Source organism: Mus caroli, unplaced genomic scaffold (genome assembly GCF_978045245.1).
Source record: "Mus caroli unplaced genomic scaffold, Mus_caroli_1 scaffold_15, whole genome shotgun sequence".
Lineage (NCBI taxonomy): Eukaryota > Metazoa > Chordata > Mammalia > Rodentia > Muridae > Mus > Mus caroli.
In genome coordinates this window covers 10,362,752-10,384,086 of record NW_028227270.1, presented here as the reverse complement: position 1 = coordinate 10,384,086, position 21,335 = coordinate 10,362,752, and the positions used below count along the sequence as shown (strand labels likewise).

At 37.2% G+C, this 21,335-nt stretch overlaps 1 long non-coding RNA gene across 1 annotated transcript; it reads right to left on the bottom strand.

Moving 5' to 3' along the window:
* Positions 1 to 304: 304 nt before the first annotated feature.
* On the bottom strand, positions 305 to 20,861 carry LOC147000858 (uncharacterized). The gene is made up of 3 exons (XR_015045476.1): positions 20,791 to 20,861; positions 2,504 to 2,598; positions 305 to 384 (listed from the first exon to the last, which is right to left on the bottom strand). It is a non-coding gene; the product is annotated as an uncharacterized LOC147000858 (long non-coding RNA).
* Positions 20,862 to 21,335: the final 474 nt, after the last annotated feature.

The window sequence follows — 21,335 nt, the reverse complement described above, 5'->3', positions numbered from 1 at the left end:
GGGTGGGGTGTGTGTGGTTAACTTCCATATGTGCCAAGGTTTTGGAGAAAGAAGGCTCAGGAGCACAACAAAAGCTAGTTTCTGACTTTGCAGGGACTTGCAGCAGGTAACTGGGAATGGTACCAGACATGGACAGCACACTTTCAGCAGGAGATGACAGGCTCTACAGAGTCCAAGTTTGTGCTCTCCTCAATGCACAACGCTACCTCACTGACACCAGTGTCTTCCCCATAGGATTTAAATATACTTTAAAGTTCCATAGGCATTCATACACAGAAGAGTTCTCTAAGGATACATAGTGTTCTGCTAAAGATTATAGGCTTAAAGGCCATCGCTTGTAGCATCCAGGTTTGGAGAAGGAAGTGATGGTCTTTGAGTTGGTGCCTAGGTAGAAATGTGAAGCAAAGGCAAGAGTGTTTGGTGTTAGGAGCCCCAGACAAGGAATCAGGAAAGGCTGCAAGAAGGAATAATTTTAACATGTTTAAATCAAAGTCCATTAGAATCCTGGTGAGCTCTCATGTGCCCCTCTCACTAGGCTCCACATCAGCTTTCCCTTTGTACTCTAAAGCCAGATGAGAGAGGAATGAGGCCAGGAACTGCTTCCATGCTCTTTTATAGTTGTTGGACTGTCTAAATTAACATCATGAGCTTCAACCCATGTGGCTTTGAGAGAGGGAGAAAGAATATCATCATCTGACTTTTAGGTTAAAATATAGTGGCGCTCTCTCTCTCTCTCTCTCTATCTCAGGTATGTGTCACAGTGTTGAAGTTGAGCCATGGTGCTGATTTTCTCTATCTGGACAGCAATTCCCTTATTAAGAAGAAAATCATTAATGAGAAATGGTGGTTGAAGTATATTTTGTGTGAACTTAAACCTAATGTCTGGGGACAGACCCACAGGAGGGGTGTGCTAACTATTATAGCCAATACCTTCCCTCATCTCACAGAAGCCATTGCTCCAATCCTCTAATGAGAGTGAGAACAGGAGACAGGAACAGAAGGGGCAGCCCCTCTAAAAGCAGGTGCCTCAAAAGCAGCAGTTCCAGAATGCCTTTGGTTCTCTCACTAGATATACCAGAAGGGAGTTCTGGTTTACCCACTTGTAAGGAAGCACCACTGTCCAGAGAAGGCTGTATATGAGGGTGGAGCCCAGAAGTCCAGCCATACCTTAATAATCCCTTCTAGAGAACAACTCTAGAACTGGATCTCTAGAACTTTATGATAATAATGAATTCTATGTATTCTCCAATTTCAATCCACATTTCAAATTTTTTTTTCCTTTTCAGACAAGGGAAAAACACAGAAGCAGTAATGGCCCATTAGTGGGAAACTGGTTCTTTCCAGCTAAGAGGATAAAATCTCTGATCTGAGTGGAGCCTACCTTCCAAGCTACACAAAACATGGAAAAGTTAATCCATTCAGGCTGGTCTATCACCTGGTCAAGAGACCACTCCTTAAGGAGGACACAGCACCCTAGGAAGATGGGTTCACCTTAAGCCATCGAATAGTCTAAAGATAATTGCCCTTTTAATAGATCTGTTAATTTTCCATCACAGAATTCCTGACCTGTAGGGAAGTAGACTATAGGGCCACAGAAATAAAACTTTGTGAGTCTATCCACTTTTTTTTTTATTCGTTTTCTTCTTTGGAACTGTCCTAAGCACATTTCTCCTGGTACTTGGACTTCCTTACTCTTGTGTTTAAGTCCCTCTCTCCTTGTCATAAGGATGCTTGTCTGCCATGTACCTGGCTAATCCCCATGACAGCTTAACTCCAATAGTATAGTTATCTTTCTCTTCTCTTTTTTATTCTCTCCCTCCAAGTATTTCCTGAGATTTACAGTTTTCCTGCCTTTTTTTCCCCTTTTAAATCCTAATAAAATTTCCCTCGAAGATAGAACAAGATTATAATCTTTTTTGAGAGTTCCCTTGAATATCTCACTAGTAGACTTGGGATTTGGTAACGCTGAATGTCAAAAGTGTATTGTTTGGCATCCACCTTTGGCCTCACTTAAACATCAACAGATGTTTTAGAAAACCATTCTTCAAGCTGTTAGGAAGCAGCTCTCTCCTTTCAAGCGTCTGCTGGCAAGTTAAAATTGAGCAGTATTTTTGTCTCTTTTCAATTTAGGTAACAGGTAAAATAACTTCCTCTGTGGTCCTACAGGAGTAATTCATTTTCATCAGTCCGTAAAAACACTCAGCGTTTGAACAGCCTGAAATATGACTATGCTGCAAGCCGAAGGGAAATAAGTACAAGAGAGGAAAAAGGACGTGTTCCTTGGTATGACTGTCACCTTCCCTTCAACAACACACATGGCAGTGCTCGTGAAATAAAAAATAAAAGTTTCTAAAATGAGCAGCCACTATTGATTATGCTTGGGCTTTATGAATCATCTTGTTCAGGAGAGATGAAGGATAAAATCAATACCACTGTTGCTCTGAGGGAAAGCATCCTGCATATAATGAGGAGATGAGGAACCCCTGTGTCTCTGCTGGCTCACCTTAGGCCTCGAAAGTGTCATATTGGCTATGGCTGAAGGGGAAAGTGAGGTACCAGGTAACTCGGCCAATGATCCCTTCCACGTGCTTCAGTCATCTGCAAGAAAGGAGGATGATAAAATACGTAAATAAATAAACTCAAGATAAGCTGAACCTCAGAGCAGAGGAAATGGGGAACATAAGCCTACTTTTAATTTAAAAGGGAGGGGGGTTATTCCAAATGAAGCCAAAGATCATCAGTGCAAATGGAATTTTCTCTTTTTGCCTCATGTGTCTTAAAATATTGATTAGAATCAGAGGTAGACTCAGAGAAATTGTTTATGTGATGCTAATATGGAATCACTGTGATAATGCACTGCCCCTGCAGCTCATTCATCTGATTCCTATGACTGAACCTGGCACATTAAACGGCATACAGGTTCCACATGATGGGCACTGTTCTGGGCATTATCTATACTCAGAAGACTAGAACAATACTCCCTCTACCCAGGACAGTGGTGAGACTGTCACTGGACTACATTTTGAGTTACAAGAGCTAACACTGTGAATTTCTCCTCCTCCTAGAACAAACGGCATATTTCCAAATAACATGGGAGTCAAGTGGAGTGTAGTCATCTGTCAGTATTCATCAGAGACAGTCCCCAGGACCTTCTGCAATTACCAAGACTTGGATATACAAATCTCATATAAAATGATGGAGCATTTGCCTAATGCCACATGCATCCTTCCATGCATTTTAAATACATCCTATGTGATTTTTAACACCTAGTGTGATATAAGTGTTGTGGAAGCAGACAGTATATTTTGTTATTTATGAAACATCATGTCTGACCAGTACAGATAAAAGTGTTCTCTGAATTTCAATTTTCTATATGCCATTGGTTGACTCTATGGAAACGAGTCCCCTGGGCATGTGGGGCCTCCTATACTAATTTGAATATGCAGTGTGTGCAACCTGAACCTTGAGAATGGAAATTTCTAGGTTTGTGATACTGTATACCAAGCTATCACACAAAATAGCAGGTAAGCAGGTGCCTCCTCTCCGACCACACACACACACACACACACACACACACACACATATATATATATATATATATATATATATATATATATATATGTTGTGTCCTTTTCAAAATTATTTATCTACTACTGCCTAATCAACTCACCAAATGGTTTCTTTCTCATTTAATATGAATAATATAACTTTGTTGAGAACTAAAATAAGAGACATTCTTGAATATCTATGAAGATTGAAATTTTTCCCCAGCTACTAAATATAATTTAGTTCTATCTGACTGCAGTATGAAAAACAGCAAATCAGTAGGAACTATTGAACATTTTTACCTATTACATATACAGTTGATATATGGGGAAAATACAACATGCAAACTTGGTAGTGGTGGCAATTCAAATTGTTATGAGCTATGTTTGATTATATGCTGAGACAGGAAGAAAAATACTTGGAAAATCTGCTAATCTTTTTTCCCCTTAAATATTAGTTCTTGACAAACTAAATTCATTTTTCAGGAAAGCTATTATTCTGCTTCAAAGAAAGAGATGTCAGCAACATTGGATTTTTTTCCTATACTTTTAACTTTATATTAGTTAAATTAGCAGAAAAGCATGCTGTTTTTATTTACATGATACTGAGCTGTAAAATTATAGATGTCGTGATTAGGTATTAATTGCTTTCAAATTTAGGTTGACGTCTCCACCTATTGAATCCCATGGAATGACAGTGTTGCTCCTTCAGAAGCAGGTCAAACTCATTCTCACCCAGTGGTTCTCATCCTCCAACACAGTTCCCCATGCTGTGGTGAGCCACCACCATAAAATTATTTCCCATTGCTTCTTCACAAGTGTAATTTTTGATACTGTTATGAATTGTAATGTATATATCTGTTTTCAATGGTCTTTGGAGGTCATGACCCACAGGTTGAGAACCGCTGAACTGATGACAGAAACAAAGATGGTTCTGGGTATGTAAGCCTGTAATTTAAGGATTAGAAAGAAGAAAGTCTCCACATACTTTCTGAGGTTGTAGACTAATGCTTAGTGGCTAATGCTCTTAGGGAGTATATGTTTTTCTAAATCACATGTAGTACCAGAGTCACATCTCTGCTGACATTCTTCCCCCTGCTAATATGTAGGGCAGCATGCTGCCTAAACTATAACAATTCAGAATTTCTAATATGTTCATCACCTTGTATTTTTTATGATGAATTTCTTCTATCAGCACCAAAACTTCAAAATGAATCTAACACTCCATTGATAGATCAAAGATATCTCTCATTACACAATTCATACTCAATATCTTCAGAAAACTTGTTTCCTATCTTTTTCAAGGCACTATGAAGTTAAAAATAGTTAGCTTGTACTTTGGTGCTCTGATATCTTCCTAGCCTAGTGGCCTTACTCTAAGTGTCAGGTTGTCATATGTTGCCATGCTAACTAAGGTAGAAGTCCAACATTACTAGAAAGCCCTGAGTGCAAAATAGTAGATTTCCTTTACCAGCAGGATTTCTCCTTCTCTAACCTTCTCTGGGGAGCCCAAAACCCCTATACCCTCTTCCTGTGGAGTGTCAGGTAGCCGTGATTAGATTACAGGGTCAGCATCACTTTTCCTGATAAGAGCCCATTCAGCAAGCACTTGAGATTCCTAGAATGCTTTCCCGTGCTAATGTGACATCTCAGTACCTCCGTCTTCAGCCAATGGCCTCTGCCCACCATGGATATTCTTACTCCCTAATCCCTAAACTATATATCCCTTGATTCACCTGGAGTAAAGCTGATTTGTCTCCTCAAAGTTGATCCTGTACATAAGACTGTTATTTTTGTTGTACACACACCCGAAACACTGTTTTAGGACTCTGTTCCCTTCATCCTCATGGGCCAGTGGCCAACAACCCCTTGGGATAAAGGATACCCAGAGTCAGATGTAGCTATGACTTTCAGATTTGGTCTCAACTGTTATTTGCTCAGAAAAGGTAGCTCATGCCCTTTGTACCGCTACCTCTTTCATAGACCACAGCTATAAAAGAAACAGTTGGACTCAATAGAGTAGTCTGCCTGACACAAATTTAACTATACACTGAGGATCCTTATGCATTAGATATAGAATATTTACTATAACCGAGCTTAACTTAAAGACAGCCTTGATTGCCATACACTGGACCGCTGACTCCCCTGGGCAGTAATCCCTTTATAGTTGAGCCAGTTCAACCCTCATCCCCAAGTTCCTCTTGGACACTCTTCAGCCGAATTTCAACATCGTATAATATTCTATCCTCCAGCCGTGCAGACATACAAAAATAGAAAACACAGTTTCTGATTTCAAGATTTGATATGCATAGCTTGTAAAAAAAAAAAAAAAAAAGACTTATAACATGTGTTTCTAATTCATGCAACTGTGGTCAACATATCTTCATACTGATGGAGGAACACCATCTCAAAGGAAGTATGAGCCTACTGAATGTGAAGTTGGCAAAACTCCTTGTGTAATTGGGGCTTCCCATACTGGGATGATTAAGGGAAATGAAATCTATGTAAAGCCTTGTCTGATCTGGATTACCTACATTAGGTAAGGTGACTGTAACACAATCAGGATAGAGACAGAAAGCAGAGACCCATCAAATGCCTACAGTCAAAAATGATGATAGCCAATGACAGCAACTCCTTAGATGCCACCACCAGAGTTTCTATCATTAATTATATCTTTAAGGTGTAAACTTCCTTGATAAAGTCAAAGAATTGTCAGAATAGGAGAAAATAAGTTTTTTTCAAATTTTTCATTAGATATTTTCTTCATTTACAATTCAAAAGTCCCTTATACCCTTCCCCCAACCTGCTCTCCAACCTACCCACTCCTGCTTCCTGGCCCTGGTATTCCCCTGTATTGGGGCATATAATCTTTGCAAGACCAAGGGCCACTTCTCCCAATGATGGCCAATTAGGCCATCTTCTGCTACATATGCAGCTAGAGACACGAGCTCAGGGGGTACTGATTAGTTCATATTGCTGTTCCTCCTATAGAGTTACAGACCCCTTCAGCTCCTTGGGTACTGAGAAAACAAATCTTATCTATATTATATAGTCAAGTTTTTTTTTCCCCTCAGAGAAGAACCACACAGTAGGTTACACAGTATTAGGGGCTAGCTTTGAAATCAGACACAATAAGGATTATATGACTAAACGGGTTGTATTTATATATTTAGGAATGCACAGAGAGAGACAGAGACAGAGACAGAGACAGAGACAGAGACAGAGAACAATAAAAAAAAGAGGCCACAAATTTGTAAAAGAGCAAGGCAGGGGGTGCATGAGAGGACTTGAAGGGAGAAAAAAGAAGGTAGGGATGATGTCGTATTGTTTTTATTTAAAATATAAATATCTATGTAAAGTGTTTGATTAAATTATTTTCCTTGTCATGTCAGACTTACTTATTTCAACTAGCTTATTTTCTTTCACATTTTATAAAGACCATCCTGGTGACATTTCATTAGGAGAGTGGCAGCCCTAAAAAATTAAGTTAACAAAATAGTTTTAGAAAAAAAATGTTTTGTTTTGTTTTGTTTTGTTTTGTTTTAGAAAACTGTTTAGTTTTAGAAAAGGCTGTTCTTAGACTAACATGAATTATCAATATTTATACATATAAATGCATCAGTCGATAGATAGATAGATAGATAGATAGATAGATAGATAGATAGATAGGTAGGTAGGTAGATAGATAGATATACTATTGTATATCAAGTTAAGAGGCTACAAGTAGACATGCAACTGAGATGAATACATTGCTTTCATAAAAAAGAAAACCAAATTATTTAATTAACTAAAGGTAATCCTGAACTATACATCTAATGCTAGGATGGAAAGTATCTTTTAAATTATACTATATTTAATTTTTATGACTCCTTATATCACTACATGACATTAAACATAAACTTTTTCTCAAAACTTTCCTTAAAATGTTGATTTTATTTTTAATTACATCTACATGTATGTTTTTGTGTGGATATGGGCACATGAATGTAGGTGCTCACGGAGACCAGAAAGGGTCCTTGGATCCCCTGGAGTGTTACAGATGGTAGTGAGCTGTCCACTGTTTATTTTGGGACCCTAACTCTGGTCCTTTGTAGGAGTAGCAAGTGTTCTGAATGGCAGAGCCATCTCTACAACCCCAACCAGAAACTTCCCATTATGAAACTCTGGTGTTCTTTCATGACTACCAATTATTAAGCCCTGCTAACTGGCTGTTTAAGATTAAAGTCTACATGGAGGTGTTCACTCCAGGCTTTTAAACTTGAACCTTAGTCTAATGATGGAAACATTTGAGAGTTTGTAGATTAATACATTAAGAGTTAATATTCTTTTATCCTTTGATTAGTGTTTATTTCCTAAAAAATAATTTCCTAACTCATTATGTGTGTTAAACATTAGGCTAGCAATTATGAATGTTCATTTCTGAGTAGAGAATAAAACCAAAAGATTATAGGAGAAATCTTATGTGTGTGCATATATTATGTATGTATATATATATATATATATGTATGTATGTATATATACATACACAATATATGCACACACATACATATATGAAACTTTCTTTTCCTTTAAGCAGCTAATGACTGTTATGGAAACGTTGAAGACATTACAGAAAATTTGGGCACATAAACAAAAGCTAAATTGTGTGGTTTAACTTCAAGGGAAGTAGGCGTTCAAAGAGAGAAAAGAATGTGGATCGTAGCTTCTTTTTTTTTTTTTTTTTGGTTTTTCGAGACAGGGTTTCTCTGTGTAGCCTTGGCTGTCCTGGAACTCACTCTGTAGATCAGGCTGGCCTCGAACTCAGAAATCCGCCTGCCTCTGCCTCCCGAGTGCTGGGATTAAAGGCATGCGCCACCACGGGTCGTAGCTTCTAAGGAACGCTTTGGGGAGGGAGACTTCAGACTGCATTTAGTACTGTTGCACAAGGCTGAATATGCTCATGTAACTCCCATCAAAACATAAAGACCCTCTTCCCTGAGGGATAAACTCATGAAATCATGACCTGGGTAATTTAGACAAACTCCTCAACTGGATTGACAGGCATGACATCCTGAAGCAGGATGACACATTCTCAGTCATACAGCTTCTGGAAATGTGTAGATAACCCTGGAAGAGGAAGGTAATTGTCTCACCAGCCAATGGTGTAGACTCAAGGCCAGGGATGAATGAGTTGCAGATGTCATGGTAAATCCCTATAATGAGCATTCTTCATTGAGCACAGGGGTTGGAGGATGGGAGTGGGAGGTAATTGGACCTCAGGGATAGATTGTCTTCCCAGATATGTGGAGGACTGTTTCCCTCAGGCTGATTGCAATTGCATGAGGCCATTTGACTACCCCAACCATCAATGTGTAAGTGAAATGACATGTGTACTTCTATGCTATGTTAAACTTTAGGCTGTGTGATCAAAGTTGTCCTGATGCTACTAACATGAAGGACAACTGCCTTGAAACATTCTGGACTGTGTGTTCTAAGACTAAGAAGACAACTGTGGGCAGGAAAAGCACTTGTCCTCTTGCCAATGTCCCCCAAATTCACTTCCAGGGCATGTGCTGTAGACTTAGCTAGTTGGCTTACTGGTTAGTTAGATTAAAGGCAACCTCATCACATTTCTCCCTTCACTACCATGGTTTCAAATGTCAGATTTGGATCCTTGACCCATTCCCAACAACCTGCTTCATGATATAAAGTTTGGTTCTAGTTTTGTCTTTTATTGATTGAAGAGACATCTGTCCCCCTGTCCTAGTTGCTAAAACCTCACTTATGGCCAGGGTTTGGGAATACCACCTTTTATTAATAATATTCTACCCTTATGGGCAATGTTTAGATTTCTTTTTGTATTTCATTTGTCATTGTCTATTGAAGCACCAGGCACCAAAGAGTTTCAACAAAAAGCATCTGAATAGTATACGGTCATACCTAGTTGTGATGACTGCTACTCTACACAATGATTGTTTATTTCTAACTCTCATCTTTATGCCTCTGTCGGGGGAAAAGAAAAGTAAATCAAGTAAACATCATTCTGTAGTTTTATTGGGAAGGCATTAAGATTATAAGTCAACTCAGGGGCAAGAGGCAGCTTTATAATACTGATTCATCAGAACCGGTCTGTCAAGCAGTGTCTGTCTAGCTCCTCTACTTTGTGTCTTCCAGGAATACTTTACAGTGTTGCGACAATATGATTTGCATATTTCTTATTAAGTTTACTTTTTTAGTGTTTCACCTTATTCTTTGTTATTGTAAATGAGATTTTTGTTATCATTTTATGTTCCAGCTGATTGCCATTTGTCAACTTTATGTATTTTATACATTACTATATTCTTTATTGTTTAATTTACCCTATTGCTGAGAGAGTTTTATTGTAGATTCTCTGGGACTTTTCCAAGTATGTGACTATACCATGATGACTTGGGGAAAATGTGTCTGCTCTTATATAAAGAAATTTGGCAATATCTAACAAAAATACATGTGTACTTCTTAAGATACAAAATTTCAGTTTTATGGAATTTATTGTACAAATATAGCTCCAAAAATTTTAGAATACTTACACACAAGTCTATTCCTTGTAGTACTCTGATGCTGTAAGACATTGGAAGCACTATGGCTAAAGTAAGTGGTTTATTTAAATAAGCTGTATTGCATCTGTGAAATAGAATACCAAACAACTATACAAAGAAATAAAGCAAAGATAGATAAACTGGACAGTGACCCTCATTTTATTTAAGAAAGAAGAAGAAAGTATTTGATCCATTGAGAAAAAAAATGATGGTAGAGGGAAGCTACTAGTAGACCAGTGGTAGATTAGTGGTAGACTACTGTGGACTAGTAGAAGATTTGTGGTAGAAGTCAAGGACTAACATAATTGTTTATTGTCTTAGTTTTACTGCTGTAAACAGATACCATGACCAAGATAAATCTTATAAGGAGAAAATTTAATTGGGGCTGGTTACAGGTTCAGAGTTCAGTCCATTATCACCAAAGCTAGAGCATGGCAGTGTCCAGGCAGGCATGGAGATGGAGGAGCTGAGAGTTCTACATCTTCAACTGAAGGCTGCAAAGAGAAGACTGGCTCCCACATGGTTAGGAGAAGGGTTGCATTACCCACCCACACAGTAACACATTTCTTCCAAAAAGGCCCCACCTCTTCCAACAAGGCCACACCTCCTAATAGTACCACTCCCTGGCTCACCATATTCGAACCACCATAGCTGCCTAGAGAAAGGACGTAAAGGTGAGGGTAGATAGCATGGAGAAATGGCAGATGGGTAATAGATTATTTGTCTATGTACACTTTATGTAAAATTCTCACTTTTGAGACTATGTTAATATTTTACTTGCTGAAAAATAGAAGAAAGAATAAGTTCAAGCAGAAGAAAATCAGAAAGCTAAGAGAAAAATCTCTGAAACAAAGTCTGAACAAAACAAAGCAATAACCTCACTACTAAATGAGTAAACAAGATAAATAAACCAAGTAGCTTTTTTCATAAGGGACGCCAATGCCCTAGGATAAATGTATGAGGGATTCTAGACAAATGTTGAACTCTCCCGAGTAGGAAACTTTGGAGAGATATGTGTTGGCAATCTGAAACAATTATCCTTATATTCTACTCTCAACAAATAAGTCATTATATTGCAGATAATCGTAACCAGGTTTCTCACCAGTAAAAAGAAGAGTTACAAATGGAAGAAAACAAGCTCTGATATAACAGATTAGAAATGGAAGGAGGACTATAAAATCATGCATTTCTGATAAAAATATGAGAGAGACAGGTACAGAGAGCCAATGAAGGAAAGAAGATATATAGAAAGAAGAGAGAGGGAGGAATAGAGTGAGATAAAAGGGAAGGAGGAGGTTTAAGAATAAACATTAAAATTACAGATAAGTAGATAATGGATGAAACAAGATAGATAGATGGATAGATAGACAAGAGAAAGAGAGGGAGAGAGATAAAGAAAGAGAGAGAGAGAGAGAAAGAAAGAAAGAAAGAAAGAAAGAAAGAAAGAAAGAAAGAAGAAAGAAAGAAAGAAAGAAAGAAAGAAAGAAAGAAAGAAAGAAAGAAAGAAAGAAAGAAAGAAAGAAAGAAAGAAAGAAAGAAAGAAAGAAAGAAAGAAAGAAATTTCTAACTTTTTGGAGAAAATAGACAAAGAATAGATAATAATTCTTTTTACTATTCTTAGTTTTCTACAAATCTCAAAATATATCAAAATATGTAGTTCAGCATGGCTAGAAGGCCTGAGTTTTATGTAAAATGCCACCTACAGAAACATTTCCCACTGCCTGACTATCCTGCCTCCGTTTTCTGGCACAGTTATCAGGTATATATAGGATTAGGAGTAGGAGAGCAATATTAAGTTGTTTTATTACCATGTTTCCCAGGCAGGTCGTTTATTATCTCTGACCTTCACACTGTAACATGAGTGAAGCTCTAAGTAAATGTTCACTCAGAGATCAAAAACTTCTTGAAAATGCACCATGTGCTACCATCTTAATGTTTCTGTGATTGAAACCCGTGTTCTTATGGAAATAACAGTCTAACACAGAAATCAAGTTGAAAATAGATTATGAAATGTGCAAAGTTCTGAAAGAGGAAACATGCATGATGTATGAAACTAAGAGATCTGAAATGCAAAGAAATGATGCTTCCCTGACAGAGCCATGCAATGACTAAATGCAGGGTAGGAGTTGCCCAGTAGAAAGAGAAGATGGAGAGAAAAAAAGAACATACACAGTTCCACATGAATATTTGTTATTCTTTGATATCTTCTAGGAATCAACAGAATTTTGGTGCAAGACAGAAAGATTGCTCTTAGGTTAGTAGTGCAAGACCATACAAAGAAATGTAAGAGGTATGCACAGCGATAAATTCTATATCTCAAAAATATTAGAATATTTTCCAACTTGATTATTCTACTTAAAAGATATTAGCATGTCAGTATTTGATGTTAAAACAGAATCTAAGTTCCACAACCCTTTGTATGACAGCTCACTAAGCAAGTGTTCTGGTTCATTGTCGCTAATCAGAAAAGCATGTTGAATGTTAGGATAATCATTACCCTATAGCTCTCCAGTCTAACAACTACATGTGATAAAAAGCCTGTTGTATTACAAAGGGTCTAGAAGTTGCCATAAAATTACCATTCTTGACATTAAGAGTTGCCACAAGCCAATCTCAACACTGACAGAGAAATCCATCAACAATTGGAAGAAAAGAAAGCTATTCACAGAATAGAATGATCAGTGGCTGTGAAATCATTTAAAGTTTTAGCAGAGAAAGCTCTAATGCAACAATGAAAAACATCCTGTAGCTAAAAGGCCAACAATGTTATCTAATATCCCATGTCTTTAAATCAGAGATGTAGATTCATTCATGGTAACTTATGAGTGCAAAAGCGTCTCTAGAACAATAATGTTCACTTCCTTTTGAGACTAATGGCACCTTGATAATAAGAGAAGAACATATGACTGCATGGTGTATCAACAAGAGATTTGTATTCCTAAAACCGGAGGCCCACGGATTGTTGGGGATTGTTAAATGATGTGTGGAAATGTTCATTGTGTAACATGGGGCAGAAATATCATTAGCAATCTCTGTAAGTCCCCTGTAAACAACAACAAAGCATTGAGATTAGGTAAGAGACTTGAAATAAAGGACATCCTAAAAAAAATAAATAAATGTGTCTCCCTGTGGCACACATTCCCTAGATAGATTCAGGATGGGAAGAATTTCTGGGGATCAGAGGAAAAGATGTTCTGAGCTCTCCGCAACACTCCTACTAAATTTGATCTCTGAGTCAGGCTATTTCTCATTCAGCATCTAAATCCTTCTATCAGCTACACTTTCCCATTTCAAGACTCATTTCTCACCACCCAGTAGCCAAAATAACCAAATTCCCAAAGCCCTGCATCTTGAATGTTTTCATGTGGCATGCCTTTCCACCATACTCACTTAGGATGGTCTGAATGAAAGTTGTCCCTCGTGTATCTGAACACTTGGTCCCCAGTTGGTGGCACTGTTTGGGGAGAAAGAGTTTGCCCTACATCTAGTTCACGCTCTGCTTTGTGTTTACAGTGGACGATGTGATCTCCCTGCTCTGGCTGCTCTGGCTGCCTGGGACCTTGCCTCCCCTGCCATTAGGCAATCCCTCTCTGAAACCAAAATAAACTCCTTCTACAAGTTGCCTTATCTATGGTATTTTATCACAAAAAACAAAAGTTAACTAATATAATGCTTTTCTTAGGTCCAACACAAAAGCCTCTTTTTCAAAGAGCCGTTCTAGGACCCCGGCATCTAACTCTCAAGCCTTCACAATTCCTTGGCTTTTATTCCTCTTCTCATACCTTTCCGTATTTCATTTTATGTCCAGATACTGGACTAGCATTACTTCATGCTGAACAGTTACAGCATCATCTCTACTACTTTATGAAATAGGGAAGTGAAGCAAACAACCGATAAAAGTGTTGTTCAAACTAAATTACTTGCACCCACCAAAAGGTCTCAAAACACCTGTATATTTGAAGACAGTCAAATTTGAAGAGAAGTCTCCAAAAAGAACACATTTAAGGGGAATGAATGCTATACCAAGCTGAAGTTCAAGCATAGCCGTATGTGGTGGCAATAGAGTAAGAAGAATGACCAAGTGCAAACGTCTACCTCTAGTGTTGACTGATTAGTTCCCGAGCCAAACCATGATGCCAGATTCCCTTAACCTTAGCATGGCCAAGGTAAGCTTGTATTTCTTCCTTACACTGGCCTTGACTTTGATAAAACTGCCAATGTAGCACATGACTGATAGAGAGGGATCTTCAGTGTGCACAATTCATGTTCAGAGACATTTTCCTAGGCATATTAGCACAATCTGAGACTTCTCCAACCAGATCATGAGGAAAATAGTTTCTAAAGCCATTTGATCAAAGAAAGCAAAAGACCACACAAAGAGGAGCATTTTCAGCATTTCAAACGAAAGACTATCTGGGTCTACTTCAAACCCCATTTGGAAATTTTAAAAAAACACAAGGCTAGCTCATAAGCCATTCATAAAAGCAAGCCAAACCATAGTCATAAATAACAGACTGCCATCAGAAAGAGCGCTTAGTGCAGCATCAAGAGAACTGATAAGCAACTCAAAATTACTCTTATCTCAGTTCCCAAGAACTGTTTGGACAAGATAAAGGGAAAGGTTTTATTTCTGACCCCAAGAAGTAAACAAAAAGTATGTCAGGAATAAAACCTAAGTATCCTGTGAAAATATTTTCCCATCTTTATTAGCATTTATTAATAGATTTCATTTTTATAAGCATGTGTCAGTAGGTCTCATTATGATAGTTCATTATGATAGTTTATATATGTACATAATGGACTGTGATCATCTTTAAGACTTATTAGCCTGCTCCTCCCTCCCACTGTTCCTCTTATTCCACCTTCAAGCCTTCCTACTGTCATATATTATCTCTATTGTCTTTCTTATTATTGTGCATGCATGTAAGTATGTAATACTACTTTTAGTCACACACACACATATTGCAGAACAATTATCAGAATTTTAAAAAATCAATCTCTTATTTCTATCTAAATTTTGTGTAGCTTCTAAGTTGCATGGGGGATTTGGTAAAAATTATTCTCACTAACAAAATGGAGATAAAAGGAAGATCCTGTATGAGAAGGAAAGTTCTCAAGGTTACTGAGCTTATTAACAGCAGCAAAAGTATATCTAGGCTGCACATTCTGGATTCATAAGTGTACTTCTTTGACCAATCGCATTTGAGTTAGTAGAACCCCAAATTGAATTTAAATCCCAATTATAAAATATGTAAAAGCCTAATTGAAAAGTAAAAGAAAAAATAGTTTCATGGGTTTTAATAAGTCTGAAGCTATAATTTGACATTGACTGTAAAGTCCTGATTATTTTAGAGAACAAAGTACTTTAGAAAGGGCAGTCTTCCCGGGTCCTGCAAGGGGAATCCACACAGCTAAGAGGTGTTATGCCTCTGAGCTGTAAAAGCATACATGAGTGCATTTTTGACATTCTAGTAGATAAAAAAAATAGGTCATGCATTAAAAGGATAGAATAATATTGCAGAGAAGTCAATAAGCATTGTGTTTTTCTTCTAACATCACCTCTGTGTATCCCCAAACATCAGTGTAAATAATGATTACTCCACATCTGTACTCATGATAGTACTTGAAGCCAGGGGTAAGTTTCTGAGTCCATCAACCTCTTTTTAGAGAACAAACACTCTGCCATTATATATTTGGATCTCCTAGAAGAAGCCAGTCTCAGTGTTGGTCCCAATTGTCCTTGCTTCTATCAGACAACAATCTCAATGTTTCTGATCATAAAAAGAGCTGGTCAGTTTTGGTGGTACTTAGACAATGGCTCAACCAACCCACAGACTTAAATAATATTGAATCTACACTTCATAATGAAGTTGAATAGATTAATTTAGAACTAGATTGAAAGGACATGCAATAGCTGGTAATAAAAAAAATGTCCTACAAACAATGCCCATTGGAAACACAAATGAATATCTGTGTGTGCTGCAGTCTTTTTATATTTGTGCTGGATCAGGGTTAGAACTTATGAACAAGTATCCCTGAATGTCCTGGTTGTCAGAGGTGTGCCTCTGGAAAGTCATGCACAGGTAGGCTGAGCTGAAAGAGGTCTCTAGAAAAATAAGGGCAAAAATGAGCACAAAAGAAGCAACACACTTATGGAACTTTCCAAGCTTATTAGTCATCGGAGGGACAAGACTTTTCATCATCCTCTTGTCTCCTACTGTCCATGAAGTTGTTTGGTTCCTCTCAGCTACTACAGACCCCTTGTCTTTACCTTCACTTTTCTGTCCTCCTTCACTGACGTGATCTCCTTCTCAGAACACTCATTGTCTTTGCTCTCCAAAACCACTTTACTACCAATCAGCTTGTGTAAAGAACTTAAAAAACAAAAGAAATGAAATACACAGTTATCACCTGAGCTGGTAATTTGGTTAGTCAGCTTCTAAAAGATGGCTCCACAGTGCCTGAGGCACAACCCCATTCTCAACTGATGTTTCTCTGACTCCTTCTCCTACTTTCTATTTTATCATTCTGTACTCTACATGTTCTCCTTGTCCTTAGTTTCCCATGTGTGCACACACATAGGCATGTCAGTTTTTACATTCTGCTTTCTCCAAATATGGCGCCTGTCTTAGTTAGGGTTTTACTGCTGTGAGCAGACACCATGACCAAGAGAACTCTGAGGACAAAATTGAATTGGAGATGGCTTACAAGATCAGAGATTCAGGCAGGCATGGTACAGGAAGAGCTGAGAGTGCTTCATCTTCTCAAGACCACTAGAAGAATAGCTCCCATGTGGCTAGGAGGAAGGTCTCCTATAGTGACCCCTATAGTGACACACTTTCTCCAACAAGACCACACCTCCTAATAGTGTCACTCCTTAGGCCAAGCATATTCAAATCACCACAGTGCCCATTTATCCTTCCTATTCCTTCTCTTCATTGACACATATGCTATATCACTTTCCATCCCACTTCCCCTTCTCTGACTCTCCCATTAATTCAGTGAGCCTCAACCTCTCATCATCAGTCATCTACTACAATTCTTCTCTCTGAAGGTATCTCATCCTTCCAGGAGACATTTCCAAAGTAGAGAAGAAAAATCAGTGGAAGCATGTTGCTGTGTTTTAATGTACAAGAATACTTAAGAAAGTAGACTTGATATCTCATACAAACATCTGTATCACTGAAATTGCTTATAAGGATATATAGATATACATACATATGTATTCACATATGTATACAACATAATTATAAAGGAGTAACATGCAACCCACGTGTACTTGCCCTATCATATTAGGAAAATAACAGCATTTTTAACTCTTAGCATCTTCAACACTAAGCATCCTTCAAACAAATCATGAGGACCCTAAAATGTTCCTGATATTTTTAAGGAAACAAAGAATGAAATGAAACAATGTTGATGAAGCAAGGAATAAAAATGGCTGCAAAGATGATTCTGTCTTTAATTTCTGACTTATCGACTACATTATAAAATTAAAATATAAATGTAATAAGATTCAAATAGGAACCAAATTAAAATATAAATGTAATAAAATTCAAATAGGAACCAAATTAAAACTGTATATTAAAGATCTATTAGAAACAGAATTATTCATCATTATCAATTGAAGTCTTCAAACATGAATGTTTTCATTTTATACAAAGAAACATGCTTTGAAATTGTTTATCATCTTTATGAAGACAAATTACTGTCAATAATATGCTGATTATAGCAATTAAAATAAAATGTTAAACAATTACTTTAAATGTGACTATCGTCAATATATCTCAGAGTTACTTGGGCATCTGGGTTTATTGAGACATTGATTTATGAGAGCTAAGATATAATACCAACCCTTGAGTCCAACAACAGAAGATGGATAAGGAAAACATGGATGTATGCATGATGGAATGCTTTCAACTACCAAGAAGAAGAACGTTGTATTTTTTATGGGAAAATAGATGGAACTAGAAGCAATTATATTCAGCAAACTAAGCCAGTCTCAGAAAGACAAATACATGTTTTTCTCTCATCTGTGAATCCTAGATGGTATTTAATCAGGTAATCATCGGAATATGTGTTGAATGAATGTGGAAGTAAATTTGAGTAAGCAAAGGGGCGGGTAAGGAAGAGCTGCACAGGAAAGGTAGTGGAGACATAGGGAAGGGGTGAGTAAGGCGAGTGGAAGAAACAGAGTAAGGTAGGATACGCTCAACGTAAAATAGATACCTCAAGAAAATCTCAAACAAACAAAAAAGTGACTTTCAAACCACGAGTAAAAAGTTGGGAGCTTCCTCAGAGACGTGTAACCCGATGAGAGTGTGTAGAAACTAAGTATCTAGAATCTGTTACTCGATACCATGCAAAATAGCTGTATGATTTTCATGCCAAAGTATTGTAAGTGTATTAACACTATACATTTTCACATATGCACTTTGAAAGTTATTCTATTGTATTTAAAATCCTCCAAATACAGGCACTGAAATCATTTGTCTTTAAAATGTTCACATAACTTTCTATGTCTTGTACCTGTTGGGTACAAGAATAATTTGCTGGCAAGTGACACTGAGACAAAATAATATTATGAAAAATATTTCAACAAAAGAATTTTGTGAATGAAGGGTAAGACTGAAAAATGAAGATGATAACTTATTAAGGATTCTCCTAAAGGCTGTTTGGTTCTTTTCTTCTTTGAGGTATGCTTCACATACCAGGGCTTCACATGGAAGGGTGATGGTCTATGGCTGAGATACACCGACAGGCCCAATTCTTTGTGGTTTGTAATATATATTGCTCCCTCAAACACAGGTGAATACAAGTACCAGACTGAGGATACTCAGGGCCAGACAGTAGCATTATTCTATCACTATGTGGTTTACAAATGTCAGCCAGAAGGCATTAATCATGAAAATATTACTTATAATAAAGACTTTTAGCACAAAGGAAAATAGCCAAATATGCCATCGAATACTTTAACCATATTTGGATTATATGGTTATAATCCATATATTCACATATTCACAGCTAACATTTTTTTTCACTCACATATAGACACAGCTTATTCTATGATCTACCGGCAGAAAGCTTCCTAGTGGACACTGTGGCTATAGCCATGATGGCTATCAAAAACAACTGAATACTTATGAGAGAACATTGGTTCTAGGTCTAATCGAAATTCACATGAGGTGAATTTAAACATGCAACAGAGGCTGCTGTGAGGAAGGTATGAGAGAGAATAGGTTTTATTGAAAAGATAGAGGAACCAAATTGTAGACATTCCCCTCATCAAGCACCAAATACAATAAAAACAAATGCACTGAAATATAAACTAAAATTTAGAATTTACTGTATTATTACAGTAAAAATACAGAAATACATCAAAAATAAAGTCATTGACCACCACTAGATATTAGTAGGCCATAGATATTCTGAAAATTTATAAAGACACATTATCAAGAACCCATATTTCCTTATATGACCTATATTTCAGAATAATTTGTAACTGACTGCATTTTTGGTTTTTGTTTGTTTGTTTGAATGATTAATATAATGTCTTTCCATATACCCATTCTGGCTTCTAATTGGTCATTCTCCTGCCTCAGCCTCCTAAAGGCAGGGATAACATGTATGTGCCACCACAGCCATCAACAAGATTCATTTTTATAAAAGAACTGTAGCCGTAAATTAAGGACAAATGCAAACTGTTTGAAATATCATTTTAAGTCAAATAATAGAATGAGTCTAAGCAATCTACATAACATATGTTGATATCATTTTCCTAGACTTCTCACTTGGCCAACTTTCTGGCCACTGTTTGTCTCCAGCTTCTCTGGCTGCCTCTCTCTGTATAGTCTGAATCCAGCTCTCCTTCTCTCCTGCCCTGTGCCCTGTACTCTCCATACCTACCCAGTGCAGCCCTCCAGATGCACCTTCCTGTGTCTCCCTAATGCAGCCTTCCAAATGCCCTTGTAATAATCCAGACTCCACACACTCAAGAATATGTCCCCACATAAAGAATTTCTCACTTGGAAGTAACTGTTCAAGCTCACTTCTTAATTCTTTCAATAAAATCTCATGGATTAGATGTATGTATCATATATCCCATTTTATATATGATATATGATACATGTTATTCAGTATATAAAATGTAATGTTTACCATTTAATTATATCATGTATCATGTATATATCATAGATCATACATTATATAATATGTATGTGTATTATTATATAATAGATTTAATATATATGATATTATTATGTATATTATTATATTATGTATATTATTATGTAATATATTTATATATTTTTGTAAGTTGCATGTTGTGTCTTACATGTTGCATATTGTATGTTATATGTTGTATTTGTGTATATGTTACATGTTCTATGTTATATTTCATTATATAATATATATTAATTATATATATACATATATATAATATACATGATGTCTTTACACTGATCTCACTATCTCTAACAGTGCTGAACTGCTGGCAACTGCCTCTTCATTCCTCATTCCCTCCAAGCTAGAAGCACTAATATGTGGCACATCCTTTTATCAGATGCATCCCTGACTAAAACTTTCAACAGGTTATTTCCTTTCACAGCAAATATTACTCAGTTGCCTGGTGTTTAGTCCCAAATGCAGCCCCACCCTTCCACCCAGGGCATCATTTCCTTACAACTCACTTGCATCTCACGCGGTGCTTTTTCTCTTCTTCTCTTCACGTACAGTATCTTCTTTCTTCAGGACATTTTTTTTTCCACTGATGCTGCTTAGTCAAGGCCAAGTCCATTTCCTGCATAAAGCCTCTCTGAATTTTGCTTGTTTCCAATTATCGACCTCTACTCTAAAACCCCAAAGCATCAATTCAGAGTTCCATTTCTGACACACTGTCCTTTGTGTTTTTCTTAGACCTGTTGTTGTCAATCTTAAACTGCACTCTCCTGCATGCATCCAAACTGTGGCCTATGAGTGACATCAGAGTATAAGTGTCAAGAGACGCCACAGAACATGAGGAATACATTTCTCAGGGGTTCTGTAAGTACCTTTTCCATTATAAGCAAGAGAAATAACTCCAAGTAAAATAGGATTTTGAGAATGGAAAACAGCCTTGTCTCTGGAATGTAAGGGGTCTAGTAATATCATCAGTTCATGGCTCATTAGCCTCTGTGGCCCAGATAAGCATTTCCCATATCTGAGGAGAGATAACCACAGGTATCACATAGCTATC